The 20697-nt window shown below is 38.7% G+C and overlaps 1 protein-coding gene and 1 pseudogene across 6 annotated transcripts in view; both read right to left on the minus strand.

The window, feature by feature from the left end:
- Positions 1-20697, minus strand: part of SERAC1 (serine active site containing 1) — a 228164-nt gene that overhangs the window by 185897 nt on the left and 21570 nt on the right. For 5 of the 6 annotated variants that reach the window (XM_077149372.1, XM_077149371.1, XM_077149369.1 and 2 more), the window contains one exon: positions 17554-17668. The gene's annotated coding sequence lies outside the window, so the exon portion shown is untranslated. Of the gene's footprint in view, positions 1-17553; positions 17669-18107; positions 18174-20697 lie in introns of those variants that run through there. The other variant, XM_077149374.1, reaches the window with a different exon arrangement.
- Positions 7603-9400, minus strand: LOC143662647 (small ribosomal subunit protein eS6 pseudogene; annotated as a pseudogene).

Consider the following 20697-nt stretch of genomic DNA (forward strand, 5'->3'; position numbering starts at 1 on the left):
CACCCCCAAGAGAACCTCTTTTGTTGTTCAGATGTGGCTTCTCTCTCTCAGCCTACATGACAAGCAAACTCACTGCCCTCCCCATCTCTACGTGAGACATGACTCCCAAGGGTGTGGACCTTCCTGGCAATGTGGGACAGATATCCTAGAATGAGCTGGGACTCAGCACCAAGGGATTGAGAAAATCTTCTCAACCAAAAGGGGGAAGAGAGAAATGAGACAAAATAAAGTGTCAATGGCTGAGAGATTCCAGAGTTGAGAGGTTATCCTGGAGGTTTTCTTATGCATTAAATAGATAATCACCTTTTTAGTTAAGGCATAACAGAGAGGCTGGAAGGAACTGCCTGAAAATGTAGAGCTGTGTTCCAGTAGCCATGTTTCTTGAAGATAATTGTATAATGATATAGCTTTCACAATGTAGCTATGTGATTATGAAAACCTTGTGTCTGATGTTTCTTTTATCTACCTTATAGACAGATAAGTAAAAACATATGGATTAAAAATAAATAAATAATAGGGGGAACAAATGTTAAAATAAATTTAGTAGATTAAAATGCTACTGATCATTGAAAGGGAGGGGTAAGGGGTATGGTATGTATGAATTTTTTCTGTTTTCTTTTTCTGAATTGATGCAAATGTTCCAAGAAACGATCATGATGATGAATATACAACATTGTATGAAATATGCAATGTGATTAAAAAAAGAAAGGATGTTCATACTATATGTTGATTGGTTTTATTAATTAAAAAAAAGCACATGAAGAGATGCTCATTTTCATAAAAAAAGAAAAAAAAAAGAGCATGACTTTTCTGGGGTACATAACAGTTTCAAACCAACATAGAAATGTTCCATTTTCTTCAATTTTTTTGGATGAATTTGAGTAGGAATGGTTTTAGTTCTTGGAATATTTACTAAAATTCCCCTGTGAAGCCAGCTTGCCCTGGGCTTTTCTTTGTAGGGAGGTTTTTGGTGACTGAATCTCTTTACTTGTGAATGGTTTGTTGAGGTCTTCAATTTCTTCTCGAGTTGGTATAGGTTGTTCGTGTGTTTCTAGGAAATTGCCTATTTCATCTAAGTTGTCTAGTTTGTTGGCATACAGTTGTTCATAATATCATTTTGTGATTTTCTTCCTTTGGTGCCCATGGTAATAAACCCCCTCTCATTTCTGGTTTTCTTTATTTGCATCATCTCTCTTTTTTACTTTGTCAGTTTAGCTAAGGATTTGTCAATGTCATTGATCTTCTCAAGGTTTTTTTTTTTTAATTGATTCTATTGGTTTTTTTGTTCTTTAGTTCATTTATATCTGCTTTAATCTTTGTCATTTCTTCTACTTGCTTTATGGTTAGTTTGCTGCTCTTTCTTTAGTTTCTTTAGTCACTTAGGCTTTTGGTTTTAGCCCCTTCCACCTTTTAATGAAGGCATTTAGAGCTATACATTTCCCTCTCAGTACTGTCTTCACTGCATCCTATAGGTTTTGATATTTTGTGTTCTTGTTTTCATTCATCTCCAGATATTGACTGATTTCTCTTGCAATTTCTTCCTTGACCCACTGATTGTTTAAGAGTGTATTGTTTAATCTCCATAAATTTGTGAATGTTCCTGTTCTTCAGTGGTTATTGATTTCCAGCTTCATTCCATTATGAAGTGCTCTGAATAATTTCAGTCTTTTTAAAATTATTGAGACCTGTTTTGTGCCCCAACATATGATCTATACTGGAGAATGCTCCATGAGTACTTGAGAAGAATATATATCCTTGTGTTTTGGGGTGCAACAATCTATACATGTCTATTAGGTCTAAATCACTTATCATATTGTTTAGGCTCTCTGTTTCCTTATTGATCCTCTGTCTGGTTATTCTGTCTATAGAAGAGAGTGGTGTATTGAAGTCTCCCACTGTTATTGTGGAAATGTCTGTTGTTCCCTTCATTTTAGCCAGTATTTGCATCATATACTTTGGAGCTCCTTGATTGCATACATGAATACTTATGATGCTATTTCTTAGTGAATTGCCCCTTTTATTTATATATAGTCTCCTTCTTTGTCTCTTATGCCATCTTTACATTTAAAGTCTATTTTGTCTGATATTAGTATAGCTACCCTAGCTTTCATTTGGTTACTTGTATGGAATGTCTTTATCCATCCTTTAACTTTCAATGTATGTGTATCTTTGGGTCTAAGATGAGTCTCTTATAAACAACATATAGATGCATCATATTTTTTAATCCATTCTGCCAATTTGTATCTTTTAATTGGGGAATTTAATCTGTTGACCTTCAAAGTTATTACTATAAAGGCAGTACTTGATTTAACCATCTTATCCTTCAGTTTTTATTTGTCATATCTATTTTTATCTTTTTCCTTTTATGCTTTCTTACCCTTTTTAATACTCTTCTATTCTGTGCCCTTCTCCAGACCTCGCTCTCCTGTCTTTATTTTTCAGCTGAGAGAACTCCCTTTAGTATTTCTTGTAGTTCAGGTCTCTTGTTAACAAATTCTCTCAGCATTTGTTATCTGCAAAAATTTTAAACTCTCCCTCACTTTTGAAGGACAGCTTTGTTCAACAAAGAGTTCTTGCTAGCTATTTTCCTCTTTCAGAATCTAAAATCAAAATATACCACAACACTGTTTTCTCACTTCCATGGTGTCCAAAGAGTAATCAGCACTTAGTCTTATGTGGCTTCCCTTGTATGTGGTGAATCACTTTTATCTTGCTGGTCCCAGGACTCTCTCCTTTTCTTCAGCATTTGACAGTCTGATTAGTGTGTCCCTTATGGATGGGGAAGGGGAACCAGGACCCAGGGTTGGAAACAGTCTCTGTCTACGTTTTCTCAGACTCTTCATCCCTCACTGGCCTCGGCCTAGAAATGCCCTCCCCTGTCCACCAGGACCCCAAACACTTGATTTGGGTAGTCTCTGTTGGGTGTCTGCTGCTTTTAGGCAAGATTTTGCTGTACCCTCAACATTCTCCTCCATTTTCAAAAATTCTCCTTGCTGCCCTTTTGTATTCTACCCGCTCCAGTGGTTTAAGTCCTGCCATGAGTCCCTGTGGGCTTGGTTTCCTGTGTCTGGATATAGTTGGGGATCTGTCTTACTTCTGTGAGAGACATTATAGTCTGTGTCCCCAGTGGAAAGTGCGACTGCCACCTCTGTGCACTTCCGAGGTATGTGGGACCAGAGAGGACTGGCCAGTCCACAACAGAAGTTTCCTACTGATATTTTCCTTTTTCTTTAATTCAGTGTTTGTACAATCCTTCTTCAGGCTATACCTTTCTCCAGAGTTCTGAATAAATGAAAATAGCCCTTATTTTCTACTGAATTTCTGGGGAGAGGTTTACAGTAGCTGTTTACATTGCCATGTTGATGGCATCACTCTTTGATAGTCTATGATTTTTATAATAGTTTCTTCAGTTCATTTAGTCCTGCACTTATTCATTCAAAAAGTAATTGAGAAAGCAAAAGTAATTGAGAGGGTACAAGGGTAACTCAGTGGTAGAATTCTCACCTGCTATGTGGGAGACCATGGTTTGATTCCCAGCCCATGCACTTCCCCAACAAACAAGCAAACAAATGAAAAAACCAAATAAACAAAAATTCAGCAAGTGGTGCTGCAATGAGGGGATTCTCTCATGGAAAAAGAATGAAATGTAGCCCCCAACATACAGCATACAAAAAAAAAAAAAGTAATTCAGCGCCTACCTTGTCTTAGATGTGGACAGTAGATAAAGCTGTAAACAAGATGGATAAAGCACCTGTGTCCGTAATGAATGCTTTTGACTTCAAGTAACAGAACACCAACCAAGTGACTTAAACAATAAGGAAGTTTGATTGTCCCACATAACAAAAAGTCTGGAGGCATATAGTTCCAGCAGGTCCAACCTTCTTCTACTCTGCCATCCTAATAATGTTGGCTTTTCATTCTTGGCCTATGGCCTATGGTCACAAGATGGTGACTGTAAGGATTACATGCTCACAACAGCAGCCCAAACAAGGAAAGGAATGTTCCACTTGTCTGCAGAGAAAATAAGGAAAAAGTTCTTCCTGGTGTAGCTGTCTCTTTTTTTCATGAAGAAAAATATTTCCCAGATTCTCTCCCCAAGACCATCCATAGATCACTCATGATCTGATGATATGATGAGAAGGGTATTTCACCTCTGTGGTCTTCCCAAAAGCCCATAACCCCAGTCTCATCATGAGAAAACATCAGACAAACTCTAATTGCAGGAGCATCTACGAAACAACTGATCAGTACACTTCAAAACTGCCAAGACTATGAAAACAAGGCAAGACAGAAACTGTTACAGACTAGAAGAGACTAAGGAGATATGACAACTAAATGTGAAGTGTTTCTAGATGGAATCTGGGAATAGGAAAAGAATATTAGTTAAAAATTAAGAAAATCTATATAATGTCTGGAGTTTAGTGATCATAATGTACCAATCCTGTTTTTTTTAGTTAGGATAAATGTACATCGGTAATTTAACAATGGGAGGTGGATGAACCACGGTTCAAATATTGATGAATGTTGAAACTGGGTGATAGGCAAATGGAATTCATCATACTGCCCCATCTACTTTAGTGCATTCTTGAAGATTTCCATGAAAAGCTTATAAATCTGAATGTTTTCCTCTGGTACATATGTTTAGTGCATAATATATCTAGATATAATATGTATATGTAGTACACGAAGTTTCAATAAATAATAAAGTTGAGCATAATGGTTAGTGGTGTGAATTTTTTACCAAGAATACTGTTTGTAATGCGAGTGGATGGAGGTGGCTGAAGGATACTTTGACTGAGAAAGAGAATGACAAACTGTCATGTATACATGTGATCAAATATTGTGTGGCTACAGAAAGGAATGAAGTCATGAGGCATGCAACAAGATGAATGAACGTGGGGGACATTATGTAATGCAAAATAAGCCAGAAACAAAAGAACAAATATTGTATGGTATCTTTTAGAAAATACTCATAAGAAAACTGGGGCCTCGATTGTAAACTCATAGCAGTCACATTTAGTCTGGAGGTGTAATTATTTCTATATTTTAAGATGTTGTGCTATCTCTGTACAACCTGGTATTTTCCTGGAACTTTCGGTACCTGTGTGACACCTGACACTCACAGCTGGTTTTCTGCAGGTCTGAAAGTCAGCATTGCCACATATAACAACTGTTAAAGAAACTGAAAAAGATACCGGGCTTCAATTAGAGATAAGAATGAAGCTGATTGGGTCCAGACTAAGGTAAATCAGAATACAGGAGTAAGGATGACATTGTCTATATTTTAGAATTTCACCTACCCAATGAGACCAAAGGAGAGAGGTTTATTTTGTCCAAAACCTAAATATTCTGTAACATATAATCTAACTCAACCTGTCTGGGTAACTCATTTAAACAACCCAAACACATGGAGCCCAGAATGGGAAAGAGGGCTTGTTATTTGGAATAGCTTAATGTAATTCCCAGCTACATTCCAGAGTATGTTGAGCATATAATTTAAAAGTACTGGCAAAATACTTTCTTTTGCCTGAGGGATAGGAGAAAAAACATGAAACTATTAAGTTTTTCCACCACAGAAACCTGATACTGTCCCCAACATTAGGGACTCCCAAGTCAACAGGCCAAGCCCTTGATTATTTTTTTATTTATTTTATTTTATTTTTTTAGCCCTTGATTATTGAGGCTTGCTCTTGTGAAGCTTATTTCTGTAGTGGCTAAGCTAAGCCTATCTATAGTTATGCCTAAGAATTACTTCCAGAAAACCTTTTTTGTTGTTAGATGTGGCCTCTCTTTCTAAGTCCAGCTCTCCAAGTAAAATAATAACCCTCCCTCCTACATGGGACATGACATCCAGGGGTGAAAATTGCCCTGGAAATGTGGGAGATGACTTTCCAGGGATAAGCCTGAACCTGGCACTATGAGATCAACAATGCCTTCCTGACCAAAAGGGGGAAAGAAATGTAACAAAATAAAGTATCAGTGGCTGAGACAGTTTAAGTAAAATTATAAGGCTATTCTGGAGGTTACTCTCATGCAAGCTTCGACTAGATTTTGCTGTTTACCGTGGTTTGCCAACCCCCAACCAACAATTTCTGTCAACCCTAAAGAAAACCTAGGGCTTTAGCTGAGATTCTACAAAAGTTTCACACATTACTTCCCAGAAACCTACAACTCCAGATGGGTTCTTAGGCCAGATAAGTCCTGAAACACAGAGGGGTTAGCCTTTCCAAGATCATCAACTAGTTCCATCCCCCTATCTTATATTATTGACACCTCTTTCCAACATGAAAAAGTTAGAATGGGCATAGCCCACATACACATTAATATTGAGAGAAGGATCAAAGGAGAGGGAGGAGTTATCACAGAGAAGAAAGGATTAACAAATGAGTATGGCTGCTGAATCATTATATTGATATTTATTTTTATTCTCCAGTGTCTTTGAGCAGCTAGAAGAAAAAAATCTTATATTGTATAACTGTAACCCATACCAAATTCTGAAATCTGTTTTGTAACTACTTGTTACAGTGTACCTTGAAATGTATTGGTTTTTGTATATATGTTATATTTCACAATAAAAATGATTTAAAAAATTAAGAAAAAAATAAATACCTTGGGTACACAGGTGGTTCAGTGGTAGAATGCTTGCCTTCCATGTGGGACTTCGTCATGGAAGGCGAGCATGGTTGATTTCTGAACCATGCACCCCAAAATAAATAAATGAATAGACCAAAATAGAGTACTAAAAAAAAAAATGAGAGCAAAATTAAAACATTCCCAGATAAACAAAAACTGAGGGACTCTGTCACCGCTAGAACAGCCTGCAGAGATGCTAAAGAGTTCTGCAGGTTGAAAGGAAAGGGCAATGGACAACAGATTGAAGCCACAAGGAGAAATAAAGATCTCTGGTGAGGGTCACACATAGGTAAATATAAATGCCAGTACTATTGTATTTTTGGTTTGCAACTTTATTTTATATTTCCTAAAGGATCTAAATGGCAGATACATATTGTAATAAAAAACCAGTAGGTTTGGGTTCATAATACATAAACATTTAATTTGTGACAAGCACTACACAAATGTAGGGGAACAGAGGTGTATAGGAGGCCTGTACAGGCATATTTCAGAGACACTGCAGATTCGATTCCAGTAGAGCAAATATTGCAATAAAATGAGGCAAATTTTTTAGTTTCCCGGTATATAAAAGTTATATTTACACTATACTGTAGTCTAATAAGTGTGCAATAGCATTATGTCTTAAAAAAAAACCAAACAGTGTACACCCTGAGGTACAAGAGATAAAATATAGAACTACTAAACTTTCTCACCAGGGAAACCCCTAATCCTCTCTCAAACACTAAGGACTCCCAAATCCTAAGGACTGAGCCCTTGATCTTGAATCTTGCACTTATGAATCTTATTTCTGTAATGGAGAAGCTAAGCCTATCTATAATTATGCCTAAGAGTTACTTTCAGAGAACATTTTTTGTTGCTCAGATGTAGCGTCTCTCTCTCTAAGCCCAAGTCTGCAAGTGAAATCATTATCCTCCCCCCTACATGGGACATGACTCCCAGGGATGAGCCTGGCCCTGGCACTGGGGGATCTACAATGCCTACCTGACCAAAATGGGAAAAGAAATGTAACAAAATAAGGCTTCAAGTGGCTAAGAGATTTCAAATAGAGGCACGAGGCTATTCTGGAGGCTACTCTTATGCAAGCTTCAGCTAAATATTAGTAATTACCATAGTTTGCCAAGCCCCAACCAACAGTATTCCTGTAAAACCTAAAGAATGCCTAGGGGTCTACCTGAGACTGTACAAAAGTTTCATTCACTAAGTTTATTTTTTCAGAAACATAAAACCTCCAGATGATTCCTAGGCCAGATAAATCCTGAAACCCAGAGCTACCAGTTTCTCCAGAAGTATCAACCAGATGCATTCCTCTACCCCAAAGTATCAACACCCCTTTTCAATATGAAGAGGTTAGAATGGTCATTGTCCAATATCCCTATAAATTGGGAGAAGGATTAAAGGAGAAAGAGGAATTGTAATAGAGAATATAAAATTTAACAAATGAGTATGTCTCTTGAATCATTGTATTGGTATTTCTCTTTAGTCTCCAGTGTCTTAGAACAGCTAGAAGGAAAAACCTGAAATTGTTGAACTGTAACCCATCTATACATTGAAATTAACTACTTGTTAAAATGTACTTTGAAATTTACCACTTTTTGCATTTGTTATATTTCACAATAAAAAATGTTAAAGAAAAAAAAGAATACTGTGCTGCAATCCCAGTTTTGCCATTTAACAGGTTGTGATTTGGAGCAAATTATTAAACTTTTCTATTTCTTGGTTCCTTTAGCTGTAAAATGCAGGTAGTAATTATAATAACATCTACTTTTATAAGGTTTTGCTTTTGTTTTTGCTTTTTGCATGGGCAGGCACTGGGAATTAAACCGGGTCTCGACATGGCAGGCGAGAACTCTGCCTGTTGAGCCACAGTGGCCCACCCAGTTGTTTTGTTTTTTACTTAATGTCTGATCTTATTCATTTGTAACTCTTAAAAATCTCATTTTTGACTTAACTCGGAGGTAGAAGTTCTCAGAGAGGACAACCTCCCTTTTTTGGCAATCTGTTACTGGCGTTTTTCTTTGGTTTCCTTCATTCTCTTGGCCAAAAGTTTAGCATATTCTGTGGCCTCTTCATTATTTTTCTTAGTGGGCTATTTCTTCAGGGCAATATGCCAGCAGTTATGTTGCAAGACACGTGGAGTAACAAGACGCTGAATCTTGGTTGCTCTGATCCTGGGTTTCTTAACTTCTTTGTTCAGGGGCTTTCTCCCAACATACTGGTGGACACCATTTTCTTTAGAGAGATTGAGAAGTTTGGGATCCTGCTGGCTGTTTGGGGCCCCAGGTGATGAGGCATGCTAGTATCAGTACAGAAATTTCCTTCTCTCCTTTTTTTTATAATAACCAAGTTGAGAATTCTCAGATTGGCATCCACAATGCAACCTCAAACAGATTTGCACTTTCTTTCTCCAGTTCTCCTTGGTCTATAATAGGAACACCCTTTGCTCAGTAAAAAGCAGACACAGGCATGGGTCAACACACCCTGCTTCATGGAGAAACCTTGTTTGTCATTCCCACCACTGATTCAGGCAACAAAACCCTTCCACTCTTCATCTAGAGCATCAGCAGCAACTTCTGTGGCCATTCGCTTCTCATAAAAGGTACATAGTTGGCATTTATCATCCACTTGAATGAGCTTCTGGCAGTCAGTGGCTGGGAAGGAGACATTCGGCTTCATGCTGAGGCAGCTGACTGCCTTCAAGGTGCCACAAAAAATATAAGGTTGCTTTGAGGCTTAAATAAGATAAAGCCTGTAACATAGATCATTACATAAGTACTGATTGTTCATAGTAAGCACCGAAAAATTTGAAAGTTAACTCACAATATATTAATTTAGTCACCTTTAGTTCTAATGAACAGATACATTTGAATTAAGCAAAAAAAAAAAAAAAAGAGGAATTTATTATCAATGTATGTCAAGTCTGATATATATGCTGAGACCAGAGACTTTCAGGCCCTCCTCCAGCTTTGGGCCTGCTACCCTGGACATATCTACTTACTTCTTCCTTTCTGTCAAGGACAAGCTTTCTCTTCTTCTCACTCTCCATGGGGGGACATTGTGGTCTAAAGTTTATATGCACCTTTTCAAGATTTCTGCTAAACTGATACCAACATCTTTTAGTCTCAATTCCTCATTTCCTGGGGAGAAATCCTGAAAAGGATTTTTTTTCTTTCTTTTTAGTTTTTAGCAGCCCATTAAAGAAAGTAGCAGGTGTTTTCAATTTTCAGCACTGTCCCAGGCAAGGGTAGGACAAAGAAACTAATCAGGTGAAGGAAATAGTTCCCTAACGTTTTTCGCCAAGAAAAAGGGGGTGGAGCAGGGAATAGCTCAAGTGGTAGCTTTCATTCAGAGAATTTAGACACCTGGGGCTGGAATATCAGCAGCAGATTCAATTTACAAAAAGCAGAGACCAGCCTGTTTCATGCAACTGTTTCAACTTACAAAAAGTGGAAGCCAGCCTATTTCAAATATGTTCCCATTACTAGCAGGGTGGAAAAAGGGGAGCTGCTGGGGAGAACTGTAACTTTTCCATCCTAGAGGGAAAAGGGGGCTGAAGAACAGATCCTCCCTGTCCCCCCACACACACAAAAAGGCAAGGGCCAGCACAGTAGATGACTGTTGTGTAGACAATTCAGACCCCAGGATCTGGAAAACAGAAACAATTTAAACCCATCTTCAGGCTCAGCCTCTGTCTCAGCCATGCCCATGGTAGGGACAGGGTCCACTGAGAATTAAAGGCAGAGTGCCACTTTACACTGCTGGGGAGCAGTGGGCTGAAAAGCACCATCTGCTGGGCAGGACAAGAAAAGCACAGAATTGAGAGGTTTCACAGGAAAGACTGGCAATCTGCTGGGTCTCATCCTCAGGGAAACTTGATACTGATTATACCTACTGAGACCTAGGCCTGACTGATCTGAGAAAATCTGATTGGGGTTGATCCTATCTGGGGAGATACTGCTTCCAGATTCAGACCACCAGGAAAAAGTTGCTAAAGGGAATGAAAGGAGTGGTAAAAACATACATAGGCAAAACAAAACAACATTCTCTGAGGAGGAAGAGGGAAGGGAGAGCTTTTCCCTGGGGTGAATCAATTGCACACATGCACAAAAGGGCAATCTCAAAAAAACTTCCATACAGGCAGGACAAGAACCAAAAAAACAAGAACTGAAAGATTCTAGTCAGTTAAACAGATGCTATGTTAGATGTCTAGAATAAGTTGAACTGAATGTCAAAGAACAGATAGAGAACAAAGCCAACCAACAAGAAAATCCTAGGCAAAAGGGAAAAAATGACCTTCAGATTAAACTAATCAGGAAAATCAGATGGCTAGATGTCAGCAGGAAATTATGAGTCTCACTAGAAAGCATAAACATATGGCCAAGTAAAAGGAACAAACTAATACTTCAAATAAGATACAGAAGTTGAAACAACTAATAACCTCCAGGATAACCTCTAGACTCTGTTTGGAATCTCTCAGCCATTGACACTTTGTCTCATCTCACTCTTCCCCCTTTTGGTCGAGAAGGTTTTCTCAATCCCTTGATGCTGGGTCTCAGCTCATTCTAGAGTTTTTCTCAATCCCTTGATGCTGAGCCTCAGCTCATTCTGGGATTTCCATCCCACGCTGCCAGGAAGATCCACACCCCTGGTAGTCATGTCCCACGTAGACAGGGGGAGAGTGGTGAGTCTGCTCGCTGTGATGGCTGGAGAGAGAGGCCACATCTGAGCAACAAAAGAGGTTCTCTTGTGGGTGACTCTTAGGCCTAATTTTAAGTAGGCTTGACCTATCCCCTGTGGGGTTAAGTTTCATATGAACAAACCCCAAGACTGGGGGCTCAGCCTATAGCTTTGGTTGTCCACACTGCTTGTGAGAATATCAAGAATTCAACTTGGGATGGTTGAATTTTCCCCCATTCTCACCATTCCCCAAAGGGGACTTTGCAAATACTTTCCACTTACTGATCAAATCACTCTGGGATTCATTGGGGCATCTGGCTGGACAAACCAACAAAATCTCATGTCCTACCCAAGATTCCATGTACTTATGGTGTTCAATTAACTATCTACATAAGTTATATTAGGAGATGCACTAGTCAAAATATAAATTTTGTACCAAATAAACATTTTTTCACTTTAGTCTCACACATAAGTTGAAATTTAAAAATATTAATTACCATCTATTTTCAGCACCCTGCAGTAATGACATTCCTTTATCCTTCCTCATGCAAAAACATTTTTTAAAATTTGTACATTTAGTCATTATCATTATACACTCTAGGCATTCCTAGATTATACCATCTCAATCTTTATCATCTATCTTTCTTTGTAATTTCATTTATGCCCCCAGCCCTCCCCCCTCTATCATTCTCACATTCAGCTTCTTTCAGTATTTTAACATAATTGTATTACAGTTAGGTAGTATTGTGCTGTCCATTTCTGAGTTTTTATATTCAGTCCTGTTGCACAATCTGTATACCTTCAGCTCCAATTACCCAACATCTTACCCTATTTCTATCTCCTGATGGTCTCTGTTACCAATGAAATATTCGAAGGTTATTCACTAATGTCAGTTCATATCACTGAGACCATACAGTATTTTTCCTTTTGTTTTTGGCTAAATCACACTCAGTATAATGTCCTTAAGGTCCATTCATGTTGTTACATACGTCATAACTTTATTCTGTCTTACAGCTGCATAATATTCCATCATATGTATATGCCACAGTTTGTTTAGCCACCCGTCTGTTGATGGACATTTTGGCTGTTTCCATCTCTTGGTAACTGTAAATAATGCTTCTATAAACATTGGTGTGAAAATGTCCATTTGTGTCCTTGCCCTCATGTCCTTTGAGTAGAGACAGCATCTTGGTGGGTCCAGTTTTTTAATTCATTCTGCCAGTCTATGTCTTTCAACTGGGGAGTTTAATCCATTAATATTTAGTGTTATTACTGCATGGGTAGTACTTTCTTCTACTATTTTGCCTTTTGGATTTTATATGTCATATTTAATTTTCCTTCTTTTTACCTTTACTCATAGTCTTCCTTTCTACACTCTTCTCCACACCTCTCTCTTCTGTCTTTTCATATTTGTCTCTAGTGTTCCCTTCAGCATTTCTTGCAGAGCCGGTCTCTTGGTCACAAATTCTCTCAGTGATTTTTTTGTCTGAAAATGTTTTAATTTCTCCCTCATTTTTGAAGGACAATTTTGCTGGATTTAGAATTCTTGGTTGGCAGTTTTTCTCTTTTAATAATTCAACTATATCATCCCACTGTCTTCTTGCCTCCATGGTTTCTGCTGAGAGATCTACACATAGTCTTATTGGGCTTCTTGTATGTGATGGGTTGCTTTTCTCTTGCTGCTTTCAAGATTCTCTCTTTCTCTTTGACCTCTGATATTCTGATTAGTAAATGACTTGGAGAACATCTATTTGAATCTATTCTCTTTGGGGCACACTGCACTTCTTGGATCTGTAATTTTAAGTCTTTCATAAGAGTTGGGAAATTTTCAGTGATAATTTCCTCCATTAGTTTTTCTCCATCTTTTCCCTTCTCTTCTCCTTCTGGGACACCCACAAAACGTATATTCATGTGCTTCATATTGTCTTTCACTTCTCTGAGTTCCTGCTCATATTTTTCCATTTTTTCCCCTATATTTTCTTTTTCTTGCCAGATTTCAGATGCTCCATCCTCCAGTTCACTAATCCTATGTTCTATTTCTCGAAATCTACCATTGTAGATTTCCATTGTTTTTTTCATCTCTTCTACCATGCCTTTCATTCCTGTAAGTTCTGTGATTTGTTTTTTCAGACTTTCAATTTCTTCTTTTTGTTCATTCCTTGCCTTCTTTATATCCTCCCTCAATTCATTGATTTGGTTTTTGATGAGGTTTTCCATGTCTGTTCGTATATTCTGAATTAATTGTTTCAGCTCCTGTATCTCATTTGAATTGTTGGTTTGTTCCATTGACTGGGCCATATCTTTGATTTTCCTAGTGTAATTTGTTAATTTTTGCTGGCGTCTAGGCATTTAATTACCTTAATTAGTTTATTCTGGAGATTGCTTTCACTACTTTTACATAGGGCTTTCTTGCTGGATGAATTTTGTTGTCTTTCTGTTCTTTGACATTCAGTTCAGCTTTATCTGGACCTCTAGCTTACGTTTTGTTTAACAGAGGGGAATTTTTCAGTTCTTGTTTTCTTGTTTCTTGTCCTGCTTGTATGGTGCTTCCCCATCACCCCCCACACTTAGGAGGGTCTACTTAGGTATTATGGACCCCAGCCGGATTTTCCCAGACCAAGCTGGCTTCCTATCAGGAGGAAAGAGTCACCTGCGTCGGTTTTCCCTGAGGGTGAGACCCAGCAGGTTGAAAGACTTTCCTGTGAAGTCTCTGGGCTTTGTTTTTCTTATCGTGCCCAGTATGTGGCGCTTGCCTGACTGCAGGTCCCACCAACATAAGATGATGTGGTACCTTTAACTGTGGCAGACTCTCCCTGCTGGGGGTGTGGTGGAGACAGAGGAGAGGTTGTAGGCTGGTTTTAATGGCTTCAAATTACCAAGCCCTGGTGTCTGAATTCCTTAAGGGAGGGATTCCACCTGAGTTACTTGGGCTCTACCCCTGGGAAAGGCACAGACTCCAGACAAGCCCTCAAACAAGCTTGTTTCTGCTTATGCCTGGGGCAGTTGGAGCCTGAGAAGCTCTGCCACTGTATCCAAAGACAGTCAAGCCTTTGTAGAAACACAGCCACAAAACCTCTGTTTCCTTCTCTTTTTTTTTTCCCATCAGCCCTGCCCCCTTGGTGCCTGGGCAAAAATGAGTGACTCCTCTTTGACCAGGTTCACCCGAGCTAGGGGCCTATTTTTAGTAGTCAGAATTTGTTAATTAATTCCACAATTGGCGTTTGGTTGGACTCAGCCCCTATTGCTGGTAAAGTCTCTTTCCTTTCCCCTCTGGGAAGCCGCCTGTGGGGGAAGGGCACTGGCTGCCACAGCTTGGGGAACTCACGGTTCTGGGGGGGCTCACAGCCAGTCCAGCTGGTCCAGATTGGGGTACACTGTGTGTCTGGCCACTGACGTGGCCCCAGGAGCTGTTCTGTACTGCTTCTGGTTATTTAGTAGTTGTTCTGGAGGATGAACTAAAACATGCACATTGTTAAGCTGCCACCTTGGCCCAGAAGTCCTCCAAACTTCCTTTTTAACACAGGAAAATATCTCTCTATATTCTTGTCACTTAGAGGTGGTCGATTCATAGAACTAATTCCTTTTCGAATTTCATTTGCTTTCCTAGCTGCAAGGCCAGTGATAACCCCATAAGGATGTCTCTTTCCAGGTATGACTCTGCCTCTTACAGCCCAAACTTTTCTTACCAAAACCAGAATTCTGTTGGATTCCCCATCATATTCTCATCCAGAATTGCCATATACCACTTTGTTGGAGTCTTTTTGCTTGGAAATTTTTGCTTCTTTTCTTCCTTTCAGTTCAATTTGATATCATCCAAAGATGTATTGATTCTGTCACGGTTTTCATTGTTGCAGGTTTTCAGAGGTGGCACCAGAGCTCAGTATGACCTTTTGATTAGATGGAGATATGACTTCACCTATTCTAGGTGGATTGTGATTAGTTTACTGGAATCCCTTAAAAGAAGAAACATTTTGGAGAGAGTCAGAAATGACAGAGCCAACAGAAACTTCAGAACAGAACTGAAACAGATGCCAATGCTTGGAGAACACAGACATGGATGTTTGGAGATGGTTGGAGCCCAACAGACATCACCATGAGATGTAAAGCAAGCCAGAACCTGGAGAGAACCAAGAGAAGCCAAGAGAAGAAAGCCAGCCCTGGAGAAACAAAGTGAGGAACTTCCACAGGAACAAAGGCTGAAAGCAATGGAAGCCAGGGGCAAGGGACAGCAGATGCCAGCCACCTGACTACCTGACTGACAGAGGTATTCCTGACCCATCAGCCCTCCTTGAATTCAGGTATCTTTTTCTGGATGTCTTTGTTTGGACAAATTTATAGGCTTAAAACTGTAAACTTGTAATTTTATTAAATTTCCCTTTTTAAAAGCTATTCCACTTCTGGTATATTGCATTCTGGTATCTTCCAAACTAACACATACTATATTCCTTTTACGTGGCGTATCTCTATGATATCCCAGTCAGTTACTAATAAGCATAAGAAAGGCATGTTTCTGATAGCCCGAGTCTCTCAACTCCTGATCATGTTCATTAAAAATCATATCCATTCTGTTGGTCTCCAGTGTCTTGGAGCAGCTAGAGGAAAAGACAGATAATTGTGGAACTATGACCCATACCAAACTTTGAAATCTGTTCTGTGTCTGCTTGTTGGAGTATACTTGGAAATTCGTTGCTTTTTTGTGTGTATATTATATTTCACAATGAAAAAAAGGACGTTTTTAAAAAAATCACACTCAGTTCAGGAGAGAGTTTTATGTTGTCTTTTCCTAGATCATCAATTTGATTATCTATCATGTCACTAATCTTGTTTGCTTAGAATTGTGGCTCTATACTCAACTTGGGTCTCAAGTGAAGCAAGGATAGAATTTGGGGGGGAATGGTCCAGGGGGCCCAAACCCCTTGATGGGCACATTCTTAAGTGGTGAGTCACAAAGAGCAAAGCAGTAGAGGTCACAGATGTAAAAAGGCATCTGTTACAAAAATATCGAATTGTAACACTTCCTATTGTACACCTAGCATAGCTGAAGTGTCATTTTCAATTTCCTAGATGCCTGTAGCCCAGGATGGTGGTTTCCCAGGAGTCGGGACAACTGATTTTTGATAAAGCAGTCGAGTTAACTCAATTGGGACACAGCAGCCTCTTCAAAATATAGTGGTTGGAGTTCTAGAAATCCATATCCAAAAATTAACTCAAAATAGATCAAAGACCTAAATATTAGAGCTAAGACAATAAAACTATTTTAGAAGAAAATGTATGGAAATATCTTAAAGATCTGGTAGGAGGTGGTTTCCTAGACCTTACACCCAAAGCACAAGCAATGAAAGAAGAAATAGATAAATGGGATCTCCTCAACACTGAATACTTTTGCATGTCAAATGACTGTCAGGAAAGTAAAAGGGCAGCCTATATAATGAAGACAATATTTGGAAACCACTGATAAACTGCCTTTTTCTTCCCTAATAATTGTTAGATGTCAACAAATATCATACTATATTATTTGGTGGTGTGGGGGGAAAGTATCGCCAAATAGAATAAACTTTCTTTTTTCTCATGAGCTTTATTAAGTACCCAATTGAAACCAAACTGTTCTCTTTTTCTTCTCCAGCATTTGTATCTTTCTCCTTATTTTTAAAACAGTTTTATTCACACACCATACAATCCATCCTAAGTGTACAATTATTGGCTCCCTATATAATCACATAGTTATGCATTCACCATTTATTCCACAGAGAAAGAAGAGGAAACCTCAGCATTCTCAAAGCTCCAAACTTCTATCTCAGTCTGGTGAACTGAGTTCTTTTCTTTCGTCTTCCGTTCTGAACCTTCCTCTTTTTTGCCCCCAGCATTCATTATAGGGCTCTTATTCAACTTACTAAGTTGAATAAACTTCAAACCTTACATGCTTTACAAATATGTGACCTGAAAGTCTCCCTTCTGACCTACCCCAATTCCAGAAGAAATCTGGGGATTAAAGAGAAGTGATATGGATATCTTGTTAACTTGGAGAAAGTTTATTACATCACCTAATCCAGAAGGAGGCAAATACACCCTTACCAAAATAAAACCAGGATTACTGCTACACAAGAAATAGGGTTAAAGTTATGTTAATAAAAGAAATGCAAGTTACATAATGTTCCATTTCATAGATGGGAAACACAGAGCTGCCACTATTCATGTGCCTTTGTGCATCTTAGAAAACGGTGGCAGGTACCTGACTTTGCTACTTACTGGTCATTGCTTTCAGGGGAAGAAAAAGGTGGCTCTTCTTCCACAGGATTCCAGCCTCCATTCACCCTGATAGCAGGATGCCCTTATGTGCCCTTCGTTCCAGTGGCCTGGAAACCTGCAGCACAGAAAAGAACTCACTTGACCTTGTGTGACAAAATGGGAGGTCTGAGGACTTCTTCTACAATCCCCAGGTACCCTCAGGCTGAGCCAGTCAACTAAACTGCTTTGCTAAACTCACACCACATTGTAACAAAACTTATCTTGTCATGGCATCTAGTCATTAGATGTCCACTTTTTACTTTAAAATGTTAACTTTCTCCTTTTAAAAGCAATGTAACCACATTACAGAAAAAATAAGTATATATATATATGCATCAATATCACAACCTTACCACCAAATATTTTGGTCTTTTTTTTCCCAGAGCTTCTCTGCCGTGCTCTGTAGCTCTGTGGAGAACCCCTGGTCAAGAGACATATTCCAGTCCATGTAATCAGGAAAGACACAACACATTCTAGAAACCCAGTACCTGAACTGTCCTTCAACACCCCAGTACCTTGATGTGGGCCCTGCCATCTCATTTCCACTCTTTCTCCATATATTTTTCTTCCCACTGCTGCTGCTCTTTAAATTTAGTGATATGCTTAGTCAGCAATTTGGACTCCTCTCCTGCTTTGTGACACCCTCCCTCCCCTCATTTTGCTATTTGCCAACCTGCCTTCCCCCCCCCCATAGCCCAGCGCGTCTTTGCGTAACTGACCTGGAGAGAGCTCCCACTGTGCTTAATCCAGAACCTAGTTCACCATGAACTCTTTTTTCAACTGCTGGAAAAGTTCAGAACCCTAGACTCCATTTCCTTCCTACCTTGAACCCAGAGGATGGAATTTGGGTCCCTTTTCTCCTGTGGTATATCATCTCCTTTGATTTCTATCTGATTTTTTTTTCTGGAGTGATGCAAATGTTCTAAAAAATGATCATGGTGGGGGGGCCACGGTGGCTCAGCAGGCAAGAACGCTTGCCTGCCATGCCAGAGGATCCGGGTTCGATTCCCGGTGCCTGCCCATGTGAAAAAAAAAAAAATCATGGTGATGGACACACAACTATGTGATGATATTGTCAGCCACTGATTGTACACCATGTATGGACTGTATGTGTGTAAATATGTGTCAATAAAAATATTTAAATATGAAAAAACGAGATCTCTGAAAATCTCATTGGTGCTCAGATTCCAACCTGTATCAAAAATAAAGTCCCGATTCTGATCTTAAAATATTGAAGATAGTAGTTCAGTGGTAGAATTTTTGTCTGCCACGTGGGGGATCTGGGTTCAATTCCCAGCCCATACGCTTCCCCCCCAAACAAACAAGCAACAGCAAATTCAACAAATGGTGCTATAATAACAGGATACTCACATGGAAAAAAGAAGGAAATGTGACCCCTGCTATAGAGCATACAAAAAAAACAAAACAAAACAATGAAGACAGTGGAGGATCTAACTTAAGTTGCAAGCTTGTATAGTTTTCATACATTTGTTATGATTCATGGAAGTGCAGTCTAATACTTGTACTATTAACCCCAGTCCATTGTCCACAGCTGGGTTCACTGTATCTTACAGTCCCATGTTTTATCTTCTAACTTTCACTCTAGTAATAAACACAATCCCAAACTTCCCCCTTTCAACTACATTCGCGTACATAATTCAGTACTCTTAATTGCACTCACAATAATGTGCTGCCATTCCCACCATTCATTTCCATACTTCAAACTAAATAGAAGTTCTATACAAATTAAGTATTGGCTCTCCATTCTCTACCCCTGAACTATAGCTTGTTAACCTATATTCTAGATTCTAATTCTATGAGTTTGCTTATTATAATTAGTTCATAGCAGTGAGGTCATATATTATTTTTCCCTGTGGGTCTGGATTATTTCACTCATCATAATGTCCTAAGGTTTAACTCTGTTGTTACATGCATCAGGACTTCATTCCATTTTGTAGCTGAATAATAGTGCATCATATGTGCATACCACATTTTGTTTATCCATTCATTGGCTGATGGATACTTGGGTTGCTTCCATCTTTTGGCAATTGTGAATAATGCCACTATGAATATTGGTATGCAAATATCTGGGTCCCTGCTTTCAGTTCTTCTGGGTATATACCTAGTAGCGGGATTGTTGGTCACATGTAATTTCATATTTTTTTGGGAACTGCCACATTATCTTCCACGGCAGCTGCATCATTTTACATTCCCACCAGTAATGAACGAGTGTTCCTATTTCTCCATATCCTCTCCAATACTTGTAATTTACTTTTTTAAAAAATAGTAGCCATTATAATGAGTATGAAATGATATAACATTGTGGTTTTGATTTGCATTTTCCTAATAGCTAGTTACAGTGAGCATCTGTTCATGTGTTTTTAGCTTTTGTCTGTCCTCTTTGGAGAAATACCTGTTCAAGACTTTTGTCCATTTTTTAATTGAGTTGTCTTTTTAATGTTGAGTTGTAGGATTTGCTTATACATTATGGATATTAAACCCTTATCAAATATGTGGTTTCCAAATATTTTCTCTCATTGAATAGGTTGTCTTTTCTCTTTCGTGACAATGTTTCTTGATGCACAAAAGTTTTTAATTTTGGGAAGGCCCCATTTATCTATTTTTTTCTTTTGATATGTGTGCTTTGGGCATAAAGTCTAAGAAGCCATTGCCTAATACAAGATCCTGAAGACGCTTCCCTACATTTTCTTAAAATAGTTTTATAGACCTGGCTCTTATATTTAGGTTTTTGATCCATTTTGAGTTAATTTTTGTATTTAGTCTGAAATAGGAGTCTTCCTTCATTCTTTTGCTTTTGGATATTCAGCTCTTCCAGCACCATTTGTTGAAGAGACTGTTCTTTCCTAATTGAGTGGATTTGGCAGTGCCATCAAAAATCAATTGATTTGTTTCCTAGTGCCTGCCCATGCAAAAAAAAAAAAAATTTAATTGCGCATAGGTGTAAGGGTGTATTTCTGAACTCTCAATTCAATTGCATTGGTTGGTATATCTATCCTTGTGCCAGTTACCATGCTGTTTTGACCACAGTAACTTTGTTACATGTTTTAAAGTGAGTAAGTGTGAGTCCTTTGGATTCATTTTTAT

Source organism: Tamandua tetradactyla, chromosome 2, assembly GCF_023851605.1.
Source record: "Tamandua tetradactyla isolate mTamTet1 chromosome 2, mTamTet1.pri, whole genome shotgun sequence".
NCBI classification, from domain to species: domain Eukaryota; kingdom Metazoa; phylum Chordata; class Mammalia; order Pilosa; family Myrmecophagidae; genus Tamandua; species Tamandua tetradactyla.